Source organism: Vicugna pacos, chromosome 29 (assembly GCF_048564905.1).
Source record: "Vicugna pacos chromosome 29, VicPac4, whole genome shotgun sequence".
NCBI lineage: Eukaryota > Metazoa > Chordata > Mammalia > Artiodactyla > Camelidae > Vicugna > Vicugna pacos.
The window spans coordinates 16,216,282-16,235,811 of NC_133015.1; the positions used below are offsets into that span (position 1 = coordinate 16,216,282).

Below are 19,530 nucleotides of genomic sequence, written 5' to 3' on the forward strand. Positions count from 1 at the left end.
TATGGTAACAACTGTTTCAATACACTGAATGGAATCCTAGTGGTCTGCAATAATTAAATGTGATTTATAAAGAATTACTGTTGAGTTTGTTCACCTATCGGCTCAATACTAAACAGAAATTGACCCATGGAGGGAATGACCCAGGAACACAGGACACATTTAAGTTACATTTAACCAAGTATTTCTGATGAGGTGAAATTATTTTTAAGATATGAACGCTTAATGTACCAAAATAAATCTCAGAATATTAGGATCATCATCAGACTAGAAATTGAAATAAAAACTCATCAGATTGGTGTTTTAGAGCTCCTTTTAGGACCTCAAAATATTGGCAGGTTATCAAATGCATGAGTAGCAATGGGCAAAATCAGTGAGAGAGAACTTTTATGCCCAGCACTGGTATTTGAGTCCCACCACACACACACACACACACACACACACACACAGTGCTATTCCATTACTAGTAGTAGCTGCTTGGTTTTGTCTTCATGGATTAATCACATTTCACACTTTAAATTAGGAAAGTTTTACCTCTAAGAGTACACTAATAACTCTAAGGGTATACTGTTCTAAGTACACTTAGAACACATACACGCAACCCAATGTTCATAGCAGCATTATTTACAATCGCCAAGATATGGAAGCAACCGAAGTGTCTATCAACAGATGACTGGATAAAGAAGATGTGGTATATATATACACAGTGGAACACTACTCAGCCATAACAAAGAATGAAATTTTGCCATTTGCAGCAACATGGGTGGACTCAAAGGGTGTTACATTAAGTGAAATAAGTCACATAGAAAAAGACAAATACTGTGTGATGTCACTTACATGTGAAATCTAAATAATACAACAAACTAGTGAATTTAACAAAGCAGATTCTACAGTACAGAGAACAAACCAGTGGTTACCAGAGGGGAGAGGGCTAGGAGGAGAGGTAACATGGGATAAGGGAGTAAGAAGTACAAACGATTAAGTATAAAATGAGCTGCAGGGCTGTATTGTACAACATGGCGAATGTAGCCGGTATTTTATAATAACTATAAATAAAGTATACCTTTAAAAATTGTGAACCACTATATTGTACACCTGTCACTTTTACAATATTGTACAGCAACTATACTTCAATTAAAAAAGAATGATTTCCAAAACAAGAATTACACTCATTCTCACTGAGAATTAGTTTGTTCATCTCTCAAATACAAATTCAAATGATAACAAAAATGTTATAACGATTCAGCATCCAAAGTTGGTTGTCACTCATTACAGTTCATCCTGAACTCCTCAGAGGTCTCCATGCACCATCTTGAAACAGGCGGTGCCTCCCAGCCGGAATCCACAGAGATACTTTGATGAGGTGTCCGCATGCCTTTCCTCAACTGTGCTTAGTAGACAAGGCGATGTGGTGAAGAAGAGCCCACAGCACGGGGGAGTCATTCCTTCAGCCTGAATCCCACAGCTACCCATTGCTCCAGACCGCGTAACGCTGCCAGGAGTAGGAGGACGACAGCAACCCCAGTGGCGTCCGGCTCAGGACCATCAGGTTATCACGACACAAGCCACAGCAGACTGGACCACCCTTCACGTGTTATAAATACGCAGTTCCATTTAGCTGACTGCATCAGCATCTATCAAGAGTGTTGGATTGACAGGAAGATTAAAGGAATTTGATACACCTTAAAATTCTGTAGATTTTCCCCAGTCTCAGAAGGAGATAAGGACCATCCAAGAGGAATGCTGTTAAGGGAAGAGGAAATGAGCCTGAACTGCGTGAAGCAGGGAAAATGCAGTAGGGATGGAGCTGGCTGGAATGAATGAACTCAGAGCATCTGCAGGGGATCCACTGTGGGGCCTGCCAGGCCCCGAGAGAGAGTTGGGTTTTAGCTCAAGTGCCTCATTACCAGAAGGCTGGCTGTCTTATAAACTTCACTGCTGTGCCTGAAACGTCACGTTCTCCTGAAAGTTCAGAGTGTCTTTCAGGTAAATGTTTAGGCTGATAGATGAAACCTACGTCCGCACCTCCACGCTTTAACAAACCTTAGCAATTTGCACTTTCGCTTCACCTTTTAGAGAAATGAAACCTTCTAGACACAGGTGATTCCTTGCTGCTCACACTTCTCCGCCCTCGTTGTTCCAGACTCTCCCTTCCCAGGGTAAACACCACGCAGGCACTGGTATCCGTCACTTCCATGCTTTCAGGATCACCCACACTGCTGGCCCCAGAGGAAGAAGCCCCCAGAAACAGGTGCGGTCACTCCTCCATACCCTCGTTCACACTGATGGTATTAGTTTTTCAATCTTTGGCGTTTTTATTTTCCATTTGCACATATTTGTCATCCATCTGTATTTCTTCTTCTTTTACAGCCTTGTTATATTTCTTACTGTTGTGCAGTCTCACCTTTGTTTAACATACGTATTTGTTCCTACTTTTTACAGCAAGAATTAAATTTAACGGCATTTAGAAGTTTCTATTCCTCTCTACTTTTAAAAAAAAAAATCCACACTTTCTTTCAAGCCTTGCTTCCTCAAGAATATTCAGTTTTCCAAGTTCGTTATTCAATTAACATTTTTGGTCAATGTCTGTCAGTGATATACTCTGGCATAAAATTTTAGAATCTAGATTGATAGTAAATTTCCCCTCAGTATTGCTCTTGGTGTCTGCTCTCAATTTAGTCGTCTTTATTTGGAGGCAAATCTATATTCTTTGTCTAATAGGTTAAAATTTTGTTTTTATCCTCAATGTTCTGAAGTTTCACCATGAAATATTTAGGTGATCAATTTTTCTTTATCCATATAGGTTCTGAGAGTGTATTTTCAATTTGAGGATCTTACCTTCAATTCTACAATAACCTCAGCTATTACCACTTTCATAATCTCACGCTTTTTTTCTCTCACTCCCCACCCCCACCACTTGTACAAAAGTACACTTTAAGATCTTACTTTCCCATTAATGCAATTTTTATGATTTCCTAAATAGTATCCTCCAAATGGAAAAACTCTTGTCTTTGTCGATCTAGAGTTTATCCTTTCTCCTGGGAACTTTACTTCAATGACTATCTTTTTCATTTCCAAGATCTGCAACTGAAGGGTAGACTCCCCACAAGAATGTGAACTCTGCATGGATGTGGATTTCATTCACTTGTGCTCTTCGCTGCATCTCTGGCACCTATAACAATGTGTGAGACACAGTTCGATCATAATAAATATTTGTGAATAAATAGTTAATCGACTACTTTTATTTCAGGATTGTCTACTTTCTTTATGGACAACTATCTTTTGTTTATATCTTGCGCATCCAAGATAAACTTTGCCATGGTGTCTTGGAATTTTAATTTCTTCTGGGTCAAATTTATTTTCAATGGTCCATTTCCTTGGCTGTTTCTCAGTGTTAAGCTTCCTCACGCGCTTCGGAGTTTTGTTTTGCAAGTGCATTCGAAGTGGGAAGACTTTTTATTTCCTTTTATTTAGTGCTTTGAAACAGCCCCAGCTCCTGTCTCTCATCATCCTTTTCTTACAAATGATCCTGTGCTCAAATTTTGCATCCAGAATGACCCACCTAAAATCAGTTTCATACCGGTGATTTGAATATTACATTCTACTATCTGGATTATTACCAGTCACATCGCTGAACCAGTGAGTGATTTGGTCCAGTCCTTAGTTTAATGGCCCTGTTGGCTTCCTCCTGCCATCTTACGTCCACAAACGCTACCGTCTGCAGCAGTAACGGGCAGCAGGGTTTTCATCCTTCACTTAGAAGGGAAGAAGCCCTTCTCTATGACCTGGTTGCACAGAGTGAGGCTGGCTCTGGGTCTCCACCTAGCGTAGGATGACTTTAATTTCTCACCACCCTGCGCAAGATGTAGCAGGCCCCTGTCCGCCGGCAGAGCCCAGCAGGCCAGAGGCCTCAACACAGCTTACAACTCAGCACTTGCTTTTCCTTTCGACTCTTGGGCTGCTGACATGATAAATTCTAAGCTCAGCTGTGACTTCTGTATTGCCTGTCTTCCTATTTTGTCTGGCATTGCTGTAAGCTTGGAACAAAGCTGGTGCTTCACAGCTGGAGCCCACAGAAAGAGTACCTTGACCAGGGGTCCTCATGCCTTTCCTCCAGTGGGCTTTGTAGAAAAAGGAATATGGTTAAAAAGAGTGTGCGAGTCCATGGACAAATTACTCAGCCTTCCCGGGTCTCAAGGACCTCATTTCCACAATGGATATTAGAATTGTCTACTGTACTGACAGCATAATGTTAATGCTTAATCAATGCCCATGAAGTGCTCAGCACTGTGGGAAACAAAGAAGACTCGTTCAACAGACAATAATAACCATCATTCAAGTGCACACACAGTGGGAGGCGTCTCTTGGAGCGTTTTGGCCACAGTCAGGAATAAAATGAAAGCCAACAAGTCTAGATTTTCCCTGAGGTCATCTAAAATATTTTATGATACATGTAAAAAATGAAAATTAAGGTAGACGTTTGGAATCGACAACATTCTATGATCAGTGTACAGAGGTTCAGGACTAAAAAGGAAAGAACCTTTCTTAGGTTAAAAGAAAAGGACAGTGTCTGTTAAATGGCTTAATCAGGTACACTGGTTGTAGAAACTGCAGCTCTTCTACACCTTGAATCGATTGGGAAGAAAAATATCCTATAAAACTGACCCGTATCACCGGTACCGCCTAAGGAGAGCTTCACTCTAGAAACCTGCCAGTACCTCTGGCCACACTGAGCATTCTTCCTACTTTCTGAAAGGGATGTTCCTTTTAAAAAAGAAAAAAACTGTCACTGACTCAGCCAGTTAAGAGCAGCATCATGCTGGTCTAATTCTACTAGATTCACTTAAAGTGACTTGGCAGAAATCTCCACATTTTCAATGGGGCAAAATCTTTAAAGAAAAAGACCCCTACTTGGTGAAGAGAGCCAACAGAAACACAGCTCTCATAGATTTAAGACGTATAAATGCCTACCTCACGGGACCCCTTATTCAGAAACAATCTCATCTTTTCTGAGATGCTGTGTAGCAGAACTAAAATGGGAAAAGCATCCAACGATGTAACTGTACCTATCAAAATACTTCTAGAAGATAAAAAACTACTATAAACTCAGAATTAAATATATTTACTGGTCCAGATTTGTGTGAGTAGTTAACGTTTGTTAATCCATGATTATAGAAAGCAACAAATTATTATAAAATATATCTCTGGGCTGATGAAGTCTAGAGAACACAACCATGGAATACAGCTGCCTAGTGACTCCTATGAAATTTACAGAGACAACAAATATTTTAATTCAACCTGTCATTTGTTACAATAAAAATTTGGAATTGAGGCTGCAACTAATTTTGGGTACTCCCCCCCTCAGAAAAAAAGGTTGTTCAGCCATATATTTCACTATCCCTAAGGTTTACAGGTAGTCACAGAACTATGGTATTTTTCTGATTACAACAAATTTCCACAGGAAATAAATTTCTAATGCACTTCCCTTAATTACAAAAGTCCTGCAATACCCACTAATCAAAATCTATGAGAAAGTTAATGGTAAAATTGGATTAATGCCAAAATTGACTGTAGTTTATTACGCATCTGAGGTTAGTAAGAATGAAGTCATGGTCCTTTGTCTCAGTACAGCAAATCTTATTAAGACCATTTTGAATGCACTCCTACTAATTTATGTACTGTTTACTGTACATACTGTTCCTTTCATGCAGGCGTACATCAGGTTTCATTGTCATAACTTTGTAAATTAACCTTGCCACATAAAATAGATATATTATGGTAATAGTTTTCTGTTCAGTCCCTATAGAATAAACTACCAATGACAGAGATGATAATGTCATAAGTTACAATAAATAGTGGTATAAATATAACCGAATCAAATAACTACAATGGAACGAGTCTTGGGAAAACATCTCATAGAGTCTAATAGCAAAGACAAATACACACGTATCTATAATGCAGGGTAGAAAATGATAGGCAAGTTAAAAGGTACAAAAAATTACTGGGATGCACCCACATGAGGAAGAAGGAAAGCCACAGGAGAATATGGTATATGAATTGGGCTTTGATGGATGGATGGGATTCTGGGCAAGTCAAAACAGGAAAAGAGCATTTCAAGTGGAGGGGACACCATGAACAACAGAACAGAAAGAGAAATGGATGGAGCCCAGGTGGCTGAAGAATGGGAGGATGGAAGGCAGGGAGAGAGGATGCTGGGCTAGTGGGCTGGATCCACATTGGGAGGAAATGAAATACCAAACTAAGGCATTGTGATGAATTTGTTAAGCAGTGGAGCAGTGCTACACGGTGAACACTTGGCTGCTAGTAAAAAATGTAAGAGTAACTGGAAAGAAGTACATGACACACAAAGTATGAAAATTTAGGGAAATGAGAGCTGCAAGAGATCCTAAAAATGCAAAGAATCTTTCAGCATCCATAACAAGATCACAGTAATGGAAACAGGGAATTGATGTTGGCCGTGAGAGAAAGAAAACGAGTTTGGAGAACAAAGAGATGGGTTTACGCAGAGTTATGCAAGTTAAAGTACTAACTTAAGGATGAGGAAAATGATTTCCCAAGTAAATAAAGAATAAGGCCCATAGCTTTATAGGGTCATGTGGTGCTCGTGGAATGGTCAGGTTTTTACATAAAGAGAGATAATGCAACAGTCTCATGTATAATATTTAAATCTATTAATTCCATCATATGAGATCCAGAGATTAAATCAGTGACAAAAGTGATTGGCATTTGGCATTTTTTTCCCCTTTTCTGGGCATGCTGGAGGATATCCAGTTTCTAAGAGAGATGGTTAAGGCATAAGAGTCCCTGGTGTTTTGTAAATAAGGAGGAACAACTACAATATTTGGCTCAGATTTCTGCTACATTCTTGTTTCTTCTCAGATCACTGCTTGTGAGATCATCTCTATATTTATAATAATTTATGGAAATTTCTCACTTGGCCAGGCTCATATACTTCTCCTAATATCATGTCCTATCCCCAAATATTCTAAACTGTATCAGGTAACTTTTGGATTTTAGCAGTTACCCTGTATTTCAAAAAGGAACCGTAACAGTGTTTGGTCAATTACGGACATCAGTCACAGGTATGGCTCTGTATGTCATTATTACAATGACACAGCAGTTGACTATCCATGTGACTGTTTCATGAGCATTATTGTTAAACTGCATTTGACTATCATAGCCCTTAAATTCGGGGGAAAATTCTACAGAAAATCTCATTAAAAGATACCAATCTCTTGTACAAATGCAAATCACCAGACAGGTTGAACCTGAGCCCACGTATGGGCAAAGAACACATGATGAGTAATGTAAGTACAGAGGAGAATGTGAATTTGCTCCTCCACCCCACCCACCTTCCATTCAAGCATTAGCCTTGACTTTTGTGGAATGTGCTTTACTCAGAGTTACATGAAGAGAAATCCTGAAATCCGAACTGAAACTCGGTTCAAGGCATTCTGTCCTGGCTGCAAGGTTACTGCTAAGAAATCAGCTGATAGCCTTACAGGGTTCCCTTGTATGTGAAGAACTTCTTTTTTCCTTTTGCTGTCTAAAAAAATTCTCTCTCTGTCTTTGATTTTAGATAGTTTTATTATAATGTGTCTTTTGGAGAAGAACTTTCTGGGTTGAAACTTTTTGGAGACCTATAATCTCATGAACTTAGATGTCCCAACTTCTCCCTAGATGTTCTCAGCTATTATTTCTTTAAATAAGCTTTCTGCCTCTTTCTCCTTCTCTTCTCTTTCTGGAACTCCAGTACTGTGCACGTTGTTTCTCTTAATGGTATCCCGTAAGTCATGTAAGCTTTCTTCACTCTTTTCCATTCTTTTTTCTTTTTGTTTCTCTGACTGGATAATTTCAAACATCCTGTCTTCAAGCTGGTTTTTTTCTTCTGCTTGGGTAAATCCGTTGTTGAAGTTCTCTATTAAATTCTTCAGTTCCATCACTGTATTTCTCAACTGTAGGATTTCTGTTGGTTTCTTTCAATGGTTTCTATTTCTTTGTTGAACATCTCCTTTTGTTCATGCACTGTTTTTCCTAATGTTCTTTTATTTTAGATTTCAGAATAACGAAAATGACCTCAGTTCTTGATTAATTGCCTAAAAAGTCTGGTAGCATTCAGGGTGTAGTAGAGCAGAGCTGAATGTGATACCTTCCATTTAGCTTGTAATTACACAGTGTATAAAAAGTTACTGCTTCTAATACTGTCCTTGGAGGTACTTGGAGGCATTCTTCTGTTTTGTTCAGAGCACAGTTGGGCAACCACTGTTTCTGTCTTTAGGCTAAATCCACGACTGGAGGCGTGGCTGGGAGGTACAGCCTACCAGATAGTTTTCCATAATTGCCTCTTTTTTTTTTTTTTTTACAGTTTTTCTGGTGTGAAATCAAATGCAGCACCTAGGTTTTTCTCAGAAGTATCTTTATGTACAAATTAAGCTCTTCCAGCTCCAAATTTTGCAAAACTGTTAAATGCTGGTCACCTCTATGTCTTCCCCACAAGGCAGTGAGGTCACCTGCTCCAACACCGAATACCTTGAGAAGCCCTGGATACTAATTTTACTCTCCAAGTAAGTTTCTCTGTAAGAAACGCATGAAACCCACCTTCCATGAAACTCATCTTCAGACACAAGTCTTTGTCATCGGCTACTCTTTATGTTCTGCAAATACTGAGGATTGCGCAAACCTCCTCCCACCTAGCACTCATGTCAGCCTATGAAGCATCACTAAATCTGATGGATAAACAAGGAAAACAAGGCTCAGATACTGAGAACTGGCCCCAAGTTATACAGCTAGTCAATGGAAGAGTGGGGACTGGAATCCAAGTCTGACCAACTTTCCATCCTCTGGTATATTACTGCAGCAGGCAATTCCAGATCATTAACCTTCTGGGTTTTCTCATTTATATCACTGCAGAAATTCTAGACCAACTGAAAAAAATTTTCCCGTGACTTCAGTGTCACTTTGTCTATTAAGCATATTTCTTTTTTTTTCTCACTTTGCTCAAAAGAAATGCAATGAACGTCATATTAGATCTACCAAAAATGCTTCTCCCTAAGAGTAGTAAGGGACTTGTTCATCTATTCTCCTCCATTGTGTTTTCCGAATGTGTCTAATGTCACATCTGACTTCACTGTTATCTCAAGGCTCAAGATAAAGTTCAAAGTTTGTATCAACTGAAGCACCTCTAAGAAGCTTTCAACTTACTAATGTGTAAACAATGTTCTGAAATATGCTATGGATGGAACAAAACTATACATTTTTAGCTTTGCATGATGAAAATATCTCAGTACTGAATAGACAAAAGACAATATTGAGTTCAGATTCATTCTATAAAAATATTGTATATTTCATTATAAGGTATCATTCTCATATAATAAATTATTTTATTGTATCTAATACTACTTAGTGTAGATGTCAATACTTTATTGGAATATGATGCAAAAAACATGGCTAGTGATGAGTATTGCTAATGATGTTGGTAACATTTAAAACGTACACAGATGGATTCCCCTTCCAGACGACGTGTAATATTCTGTGAGGTGCATATTCATTATGGGCGGAAAGATCATTAGTGAGTTTGATTTATAGTCAGACTTCAGAGATAATGTCTTTTGTTTTACAAGAAACAAAAAGACTCCAACTCGCTCAGCCCCCTTCACCCTTTTCTTCTACTGTGGTCTCCATCATAGCTTCTTTTCTAGTCCCACAGCTAGGAAATGACCCCTTTTCAGAGAAAACAAAATAGATCAGAATGCTCCCTTGTTCTCTGCAATTCCCATGTTTTCGAAGAAGATTCCACATAGTTGTGTTGTACTTAATGCTTTTATTGTGACTGAAGTTGCATTAAATCACTGCCCCAAGCCAAACACATTAATATTGGGATCATCTCCTACTTTACAGAAGCGATGGGGCACTGTAGTAAAAGTGGGTGCTCTGGAGCTGGAAAGCCCTAGTTTGAGTCTTGGCTCCATCACTGCCAGCTGCCTGCATTTGAATGATTCACTGAGCCTCTCTGTACCACCTGTGTTCCCTCTGTACTCTGTGCTAGCACCTGGGAAAACCCATGCATTATTTAGGTTTTAACTATTACTCACTGGGAGTGACTCCAGTCTACTGAACACAGCCCCTTAGATGTCAGTCCCACATCTCAAATCCAATTCAATTCAGTATCTTGCCACCACAACCCCAAAGGAGCTTGTCCTCTTGTTCTGTCACTTAAGCAGATAAGAATCCAGGCACCCAATCCAGTACGTCTCCTTCTCTCTCTCAACACACTCTGTATTCAGGGGAGATTTTCCCCCTACTTCTCAAATATTCCTAAAATTTACGCTTTCCTCTCCATCTCCATTTCTACCTGCATGGGGTTCTTATTATCACTTGCCTGAACTATTTTAATACTTCCTAATACCTCCTAATCAGTCTTCTGACTCTAGTCTTGTTCTCACCCCTAATTTGTCCTCACTGGTACCACCTGGGTGCTTAGTTAAAAATGTACTGCTCCCTCGCCCCTTGGAACTCACAAATGAATCATCTCACTTACAGCCTTAAGCCTGAGCTCCTCAACCAGCAGGCACGTGAGGTGCCCGTGGCTGCGTCTGCCCACTCCTCCTGCCCCCCTCACCCATCACAGCTGTGCAATGCCTTTGCTGAGACAGCGCTTTCCCGTCCTGCACCTGGCCCACTGGCGGTCATCTGTCTACGTATGCCAACCTCGGTCTTTCCTAAGGGCTCCTCCTCCACGCTCCCCGGAAAGCCTGTTCCCTCTGCTATGGTGGTGAGCAGAGTATTTCAAAGTCACCTGTTCACCAAATCAACTCTTCCACCCCTTTAAGATTCTCAAGGGCAGGCTGTCTAACTCATCTCTGTGTCCCCAGCACTGCACACATGCTCCTGCATTTGCATATAGCTGCACAATAAATGCTGTTGAACTACAAGAAGATTCCCCAAGCCCATGCAGCACTGCCATCAGCGCCCACACCATTCTCCAGGTGCTCTGGCGAAGTCATCATGAAGTCAGGCAGGACCCCACCACCGTTTCTGTTCTGTGTCCTGGTTAGTTTGCCACAAATCTGGGGCATTTATACACATACGAGCATTCATTAATCATCTATGAATAGATACCTTATCAGTAATGAGTAAACTGAAAAGAAGTCGAAGACAAGCTGAAAAGGAGAAACAGATACACATAAAAAGAGCATAAAGCATGATGTGATAAATGTTGTAATAGAGGCTTATTATAAAGGGAGTATCGGAAAAAAGACTAAACCTTGGGGAGGTGGAACTAGACCTCTCAGGGGGACGAATTTTGAGGAGCGCCAATAAAGATGGGAAGGAATTAGCCAAAGCGCCTGAAATTAGAGTCATTCTGGCTGAAACTAGCAGAAGGGAAGCAAAGATGTGTTTGATTTTCTTCCTGAATGTCTGACAGAAATTCACAGGCTTGAATCTGTGCTTTGCCTTCAGTTGAAGTTGGGTGGTCTGTGCAACTAGACAGTTAATTTTACAAACGCAAAGCTCTATTCTTTACATAAATCATGATTTTCAATAAATCCCTATTAATTTCTTCTAAGTCACAATTTTTTTTTCTATCAAAAGCTCAGAGCTTTTTCCCAACTGGTGAAGGGGTAAAGCTTTGAACAGAAAATTTCTAATGATTCACTCATCTTCCATGGTACATCTGCCAAACAAAAGACGTCTGAAATGTCAGCAAGAAAGAACCAAACAAAAGCAGTAGGAAAAAAATTCACTGAAAGAGCTCGACTAGGAGGCTGTGAATATATTCTTAAAGGACTGATTGTCCTTGTGATTAGCTAGGACAGTCAAAAATGAGAACCAATCTTGCTTCCATAAGCACTGACAATTTTTCCTCGCAGAGTATCTTTCCCTAACTGAGTCTTCAGGGAACACTTATTTTCTCTTTGTCACTTCCAGCTCTCATTTATTCCGAAGGAAATCTGAGCACAAAGTACTTTAAAGGATCTTCCCTTTGCTTTGGTGAAAACAATAACTTTTCTTAGCTTGCGGAGAGGTAATTTTCTTCAAATGTTTCTTTTTTGAAGATGATTTTATCTGCATCTGTTGTCAGCCAGAATATCTGTTCATCCCAGATGAATATCATCACAATGAAGGACTTATTACAAAAATGTGAAAATTCAGAGTTAAGCCATTCTAACCTCATTTATTGCTCCTATTAGAAATTCCTTTAATGCAAAAGTAAAATAAATATTAGACAAAATTTTAACTTCCCAAGGGCAAATGAATTAGTCTGAATTCAGACAGGAAAACAGTACAGATAATTAAATGAGATGACATGCATAAATGTACAGGCAGCTATATTCACATTTTCAGAAAGCAATAGTGGCAACGTGGAATGAAATTATAGCATTTTTCAAATAAAGGAGAGATATGTTGCTCTCAAAAGTGCCACTATAATTTCAACTTTGTCTGATCTTGTCTCATGTGATATTTATGAACCTTGGCTACGCTGATGAATCTTCTTGAGAGAAGTCTCCAACAGCGTCAGCATCTGTGCCCTTCAAATGGCCCAGAACTTTCTGAATATAAAATGAAGTAGACTGGATCCTGGAATAAATTCAATAAAATGATAACACCCACCCCCCGCAAGAAGACCAATACATTGCAATTAATCTGATTTCCAATTCACTTCAGCTATTTTTATGGTCCTCACTACGTGCCCAGCACAGTGGGGAACTGGACCTGGTCGCCCTCACTTTTACACGGACAGGTGAATAACCCACAAGTCAAAATAAAACAAATGAAGACAAAGAGGCTCTTAAGTTTCAAAGAGGAGAGCAATTAATCCAGCTGAGGCTCTACCTGAAGACTTCCTGCAGGAAGAGAAATTTGAGATGAGTCCTAAATAATGATACTCTTTCAGCACATGGTAGTGGGGCTGGAGTGTGTCCTGAATGACAGCTGCGTTCAAAGAAGCTGAGGAAGAACTGATGGGAAAGCAGGGAAAGGAAGGCACATTGATTCTGCTTGTATGCCTATTCCACAGCCCTCTGCGCCTGAATTCCAGCCTCCGGAACACTTCGTAATTTCTTCTTCCCCCTTTAGGATCTTCACACATACTGTTCTCCCTGCTGGAAAATACTCCCTTCCCCACAGCTGTATCTCCCATCCCCTCTCCCCGAAACACTGTCACCCCAACTTCTTTTGTGACTCCCTGCTGCATAAACATTGCTTCCTCAAAGAGTCCATTCCTGTCCCTGACACTTGGTGGGCACGTGGGGTTCGTCAAATTAAATATTCAGCAGCTTTTTTAGTTTCACATTGTGCAAGAATATGACATTTAAGGATAACTTGTATTTTGTAAATACAGATCCTTTATATGTGTCAAACATAGGAAAGAAATCTAGGATGCTTTAAGCATTAGAAGTGAATTCCACTTCTTTGTAGATTTGGTTGTTTTCTCCTGCTTCCGAAGAATCACTTCTCATAGAAAGCAAAGTGTCCAACTCTGAAAACTCCACACTCCTGATCTGAAAACCAAAATAAACAGAACATATGCATTTCGTTTACAGCTAGTCCTAGAGAAACAAAAATGTGGCTATATCTTAAGGTATAAAAAACAGGAATTTGGCTGAAGGATAGGATGGAAAACAAATATAAAACTGCTACAGGGGTGATAAATATGCACTTGGGATGTTTCCAAGTAATTAAAAAAGAGTAACTCTAAAATCTGCAGCTTTATAAAGAGAAACCACTGGAGGACAGAGGCATTATCTGAATTTTAATTGATGTTCTCTCTTTTTTGTCTCTCTCTCTCTCTCCCAGATTTTATTAAGCTCATATTCTGGTTGACTTAAGATAGTTTCCACAGCTCCTCATCAACAGAACCAAAATTTTCCATTTCAAACTTGAGTGTACTGTTTTCTACCCAAACAAGGAATGGGAAACAGTGTGTCATGACTTGGAGACTCTAAGGGAAGAAAGAGATGGGGATGGGGACACGTGCCTGAAACTGAGCAGGACCCCATGGGGCCTTCCCAGGCAGACCCCCTGTGTCCACTGCCTGCTTCTTGTTTGTAGAAAAACTTTAGCCTCCTAGGCTTTCCTTGGGTTCCAATGAATAAATTTAATTACAGAAGTGAGAAAATGCACAAAGGAAAACAGTCAAGCAAGACAAAATAATCATAGTTTAGCCATTAAACAAAGTCAAGGACCTTTGGTTCCTCCTCAAGGCCTACAGATAATGCTCTGGGCCATAACCTTGAGCTGTTTTACAGATACTAAAATGCCCCACCAGGCGGAAGAAATTAACTGCCTGCTGACCACTAGCACACAGACCCCAGATCAGTCAGAACCAGAGGGTTGATGGTGGTGACTCCCCATGACCTCCCCACCAACCAATCAGAAGAATGCCCACGAGCTGATCACACACCCGCTTCAGACCCTCTTCCTCATCCTGTCTTTAAAAACCTTCCCCTGCAAGCCATCAGGGAGTTTGGGGTTTTTGAGCACTAGCTACCTGGACTCCTTGTGTGGTGCTTGCAATAAACACTCCACTTTCCTTCACAACCTGGTGTCAGAGGATTGGCTTTGCTGCGCACGGGTAAGCAGACCCAAGTTTGGTTTGGTAACATGCCTGGGACTGCAGACAGCATGGAGAGGCTGAGGTCCTGCTGTTCTGTATTTTCTCACGCTGTCTGACAGCTGTACTTAAAGGCAGGAAATGGTAGTAAGGCCATGCCACCCTTCATATCTGCCTCCTGCCAGGAAAACTTACTCCCTTCCTTTTTTTCTTCCGTCAGAGGAAGAGAGAAATGACACATTTCACAGAGGTGCTATCGTGGGAAAAACCGAAACACATACATAATTCTGGCCAGATATTTCTCAGTTGAAAAAATCATTCAAAAAATACGGCTCTGAGATTGATATTTATGTAGCATTTCTCATTCACATAAATAAAATTCATATCTTCCTTCCACTTGTTATATAAAATATATTTTGGCTTTTTAAATGCTTTCTTTAAAAGCAATGTGCCATTCTTTAAACACAAAGGCATACCTTAAGCGAATACATGCTTTGAATAATTCCCTTGTCTTCTTTCTGTAAAGATGATGAATTTACAGTTAGGTATCCCAAATCATAAGCCCTAAAAAATTCAGTGTGAAACTGTCACTTCACCAAAATAATAAATGATCTCAGCAACTAATATATAATGAGTTTCCTTTTGATTTTTTTGTTTTATCTTCCTGCTGATTTGAGACTGAAAATAAAAAGCCAAGCCAGACCCTTCAAACGAAAGGAGCTCTTTAAGACAAGGAATACTGCTCACGTTTACATTCATCTCATTAGTCACCATGCAGTGGTGCTTCCTGCCAATAAACAGGATACACTGAAATGAAAGGGTTTAGTTATGATAAATTACATTTATGTAGGGTAGGAAAAAGGAGGTTAATGCAGATGATGGCTCACGGCCAGAGGGAAATGAAGGACAGCCTGAGGTAGAAAGGAGCGGGCAGGATGGGGAAAGTAGGGAATAAAAGTGCCCCTCCTCCTGAACTTCTTGGTTAGAATTTCTGAGTTTGACACTTTATATGCTGTACTTTTTAAGAATCTAAAGGAAATCAGTCAAGAATCTGATCTGACTTGGCACAGGAGGGTATATTTTAGAAACAGCTGTGAGACACTTCTGCTGGCTCAGTCCTGGTCATTGGGGGTAACAGCTAAATCAAGGGTCTTCAGGCCACCGGTGTCAGGCTGATGCCCGTGGCAAAGGCTCCGCAGGTGCAGCACCTTGTCTGTGCCCTGCCAGAGACTGAAGGAGCATGGGTCAGAATAGCCAGCGGGCCTTGGCATGATTCACTACTGCTTCCTGAAAACCTCAACCATTTTGGATTTTATTTGCCACAGACGCATGAGATACAGTGGACAGCAGGAATTCAATAAATTTTTTTCAGTGGCTTCTTTCCTCACAATAAAGCCCCAGCTCTTCCAGTGGTCCACAGCCCTACATGCCCAGGCCTCTCTGCGTCTCTCTCAACGGGCACCACCTTTCTCAACGTGCGAGGATCGCCCTGGCCACCTCCGGCTTCCTCAAACTTGGTAAGCTCTTGCCATGACTTGTAAGCACCAATTCGCCGCTTTGGGAAAGATCTTCCCCTACATCCCGGCAAGGCTATTTCTTGTGATTCAGGTTTCCATTCAACTACCACCTAATGTTGAAGTCACTTCTAACTACCCCCTGTAAATGACCAACCTCCTCCACAGCAACTAGTTTTAGATTTTCTTCATTCTGCTTTCCACTATCTGCAAAGTACTGTTTATGGATGTGTTTATTTGCTCATTTTCTCACAAGAATGGAAACCCCACGACCATTCAGTGAATAAATGCTATAGAATCAGAGCAATTGGGGGCACTTGATACTACCTGATCCCCAAACTTAGTAACAGAAAATTTGTTTTTAGTGCATAATGGTCACTCCATTCACTGAGATGACTTAATATCGTACAAATAGTATGGACTCTAAAGAGAAAGAAATCTTTAAGTCCTGGTTTCACCACTTGTTACCTGAGTAAAGTTGTGCAACTTCCCTTTAAAATGGAAATGACAATATGGAACCCACTGGCTTATTAAATAATTCACATAACTCACCCAGCATTGTTACTGACTCCTAACGTCTTCTTAAAAATTTGTAGGTATTATGGCTACATTATCTTTTCCTTTAAGTAGCAAATTATTTCCAACTTTTCTTTGCTGTTCTGGAGAAATCACTACAACTGAAGTGGAATCCACTGTCTCTGCTCGTCTACTGTCCTCACCCTGTGCTTTTTGTGACAGTCCACTGGTCTTCTGCGATGCTAAGCCCAGCCAGGAACAGGCACATGACGTGAGTCTAGCTAATGAGACCAGGTCTTTTCCTGAAAACTTTAGCTGTGTGTTGAGGGATGAGGGGTGGAGGGGGACCCTTCTCTTCTTCTTTAAATGCAACACTGTTCCGTAGTGAACATCTTTACTCAAATGTGTAACAAATCTGCCTGAAAATGAAGCCTACACAGAGGAAAGGAGTACCGAAAAGAGACAGAGTATCTTGAAGACCCATAGCCCTGGATCCAGCTGTGCCTGAAGCAGCCAAATTCCCCTGATATACCTGTTATTTTTGGAGGGCATGCCTGTTATACAAGACAACACATTATTTTGTTTATGTCAGTATGCGTTTGGTTTCTAAAACTTGTAATCTAAAGAGTATTTTCCAATTAAAAAAGTTTATTTATTTACTTATTTATGTTTGCTTGTTGTAAAGCCAGGGGGCAGTAAAGGTCTTTTCGGATGTCCAATTAGTAAATAAACAAATTAACATGCAGAATGAAACAGTTTTCAGTGAAAGTGTTAAAAAGGGTCTGGAAGCTATGTGGAACTAGTGACACCTGAGGGCTATTTTTCCAAGCTGGGCAGTAAGAGCCCCTCTAAAGAAATGGTCTATGTCTACCTTTGGCTCAAAAAACCAAGCACAGATCCTTCAAGAGCAATTTCTGAGTATTTGTAGTTACAAGTAACAGGAAAAATTTAGGAAGAAATTAACACCCTTATTCAAGAAATAAGCAGGAAGAGAAAGCATTATCAGGAGTAAAGAGGAAGATAATTGTCTTCCTGTGCAAAGGAAATCTAATATTCAGCAAGCAAGATATACAGCAGGTAACTGCTGACAAGGCCACCTGATCTGTACCGAGAAGTTGGTACTTTTAAAAATGCTTTCTTCAGGAAAGATACAGTAAAATGTTTTCTTACGTGAAGAGCATAGCATGCAATTAATACACATGCTGTTTTTCTTAATAAAGAATCTTAAACATCTTGTCACCTGTCTGTTACGTATGAGCCTATATTATATTTCTGTTTTAAAAAAAGATCCATAGGTGTGTGAATATGACACCCCATCCCCACTTCTCTCTTCTGGTTATAGCTAAACAGTCCAGTGCAAAGAAACACATATTTATGGAGAGCGCCCTGTGCAAAACCCTTTGATAAACACACTGGGAAGTACCTGGATAAACTCACCCCCCATCTCAAAGAGCTTACAAGAGAATAAAGAAGATAAGGAGTCCATTCACATGGCTGTGTCATCAGGGAGAAGAATGGAATTCTGTAACTGCCATAAAGTAAAACAGAAGCCGGGAGCAGTGATCCGACATTCATCTAGCCTCGGGCAGTGGCTCCGAAATTTCAGTGTGATTTGATGAGAATCACCTGGAAGGCTGGTTCTAACCCAGACTGCCGGGCCCACCCAAGAGCCTTCTTAAACAAGTTTGCAGATGAGATTGCTGGTCTGGGGCTCAGACTCTGAGAACTCCCGGATCCAGGGAATTGGTTTTCAATTCCAGCTTACACATTAGAATCTCCTAGGGCACTTCTGACAAACTGAATGCCCAGCCCTCATCCCAGCCCAGTAATGAAAGAAAAATATTTCAGGAAGGAGACTCTATTAGAGCTGGATATTGAATCAAATGAATCGTGGCTTTGTAGACGGCTGGAGGCAGGAAGCAGACACTAAGTGAAGTGTGAAAAGTCCTGGAAGGAGGGAAGTGGGGCATGATTAGAAATGAGGAGAGTGAGGTGTGGCCAGCACAGAGGCAGGAAAAACAAGCCTTGGGTCAAGTCAGGAAAGATTCTGACTGCCAGGCTAAGGAGCTCGTGACTCTCCTTGGGGGCAACTGGAAATCACCAAATCCTTTCAGCAGAAGACTGACATGGTAAGACACGTGGCTTAAAGTTATTATCTGGGAGCAAAATCCCGAGTAGATTATAACAACACTGATTAATTTTAGAGCCAGCAGATTAGCTGGGAAGCTACAGCCAAGGTCTAGACCTGTTTTCTCCAGTTCTGGGCTCTGTATTCTCAGGGTTCACAGCAGATTAGCTGGGAAGCTACAGCCAAGGTCTAGATCTGTTTTCTCCAGTTCTGGGCTCTGTATTCTCAGGGTTCATGTGTTCTTATGCTTTTATTTATTATCCTTATTTGAAAGACAACCTAAGAATATATTTTATCAGTTACGAAGGCAAAACTTCTCTTTTGTCGTAACAGAACTCAATTGAGAGATTTTCACAAGATGTGACGGCTTCTTTTTTTTTTTAATTAAAAAAATTTTTTTTTAATTTAAGTGTAGTCAGTTACAATGTGTCAATTTCTGGTGTACAGCACAATGTCCCAGTCAAGCATACACATATATATATTGGTTTTCATATTCGTTTTCATTAAAGGTTATTTCAAGATATTGAATATAGTTCCCTGTGCTATACAAGAAGAAAAATGAAGAAATTCGTTTTTTTAAATCTATTTTTATATATAGTGGTAACATCTGCAAATCTCAAACTCCCAAATTTATGCCTTCCCACCCCTTTTCCCCGGTAACCATTAGATTGTTTACTATGTCTGCAAGTTTGTTTCTGTTTTGCAGATGAGTTCATTAGTGTCCTTTCTTTTCTTTTTTGATTTCACATTTGAGTGATATCATATGATATTTTTCTTTCTCTTTCTGGCTTACTCCACTT

The 19,530-nt window shown here is 40.2% G+C and overlaps 1 protein-coding gene across 1 annotated transcript in view; it reads right to left on the reverse strand.

Moving 5' to 3' along the window:
* Positions 1-19,530, reverse strand: part of PREX2 (phosphatidylinositol-3,4,5-trisphosphate dependent Rac exchange factor 2) — a 235,978-nt gene that overhangs the window by 37,045 nt on the left and 179,403 nt on the right. The window lies entirely within an intron of this gene.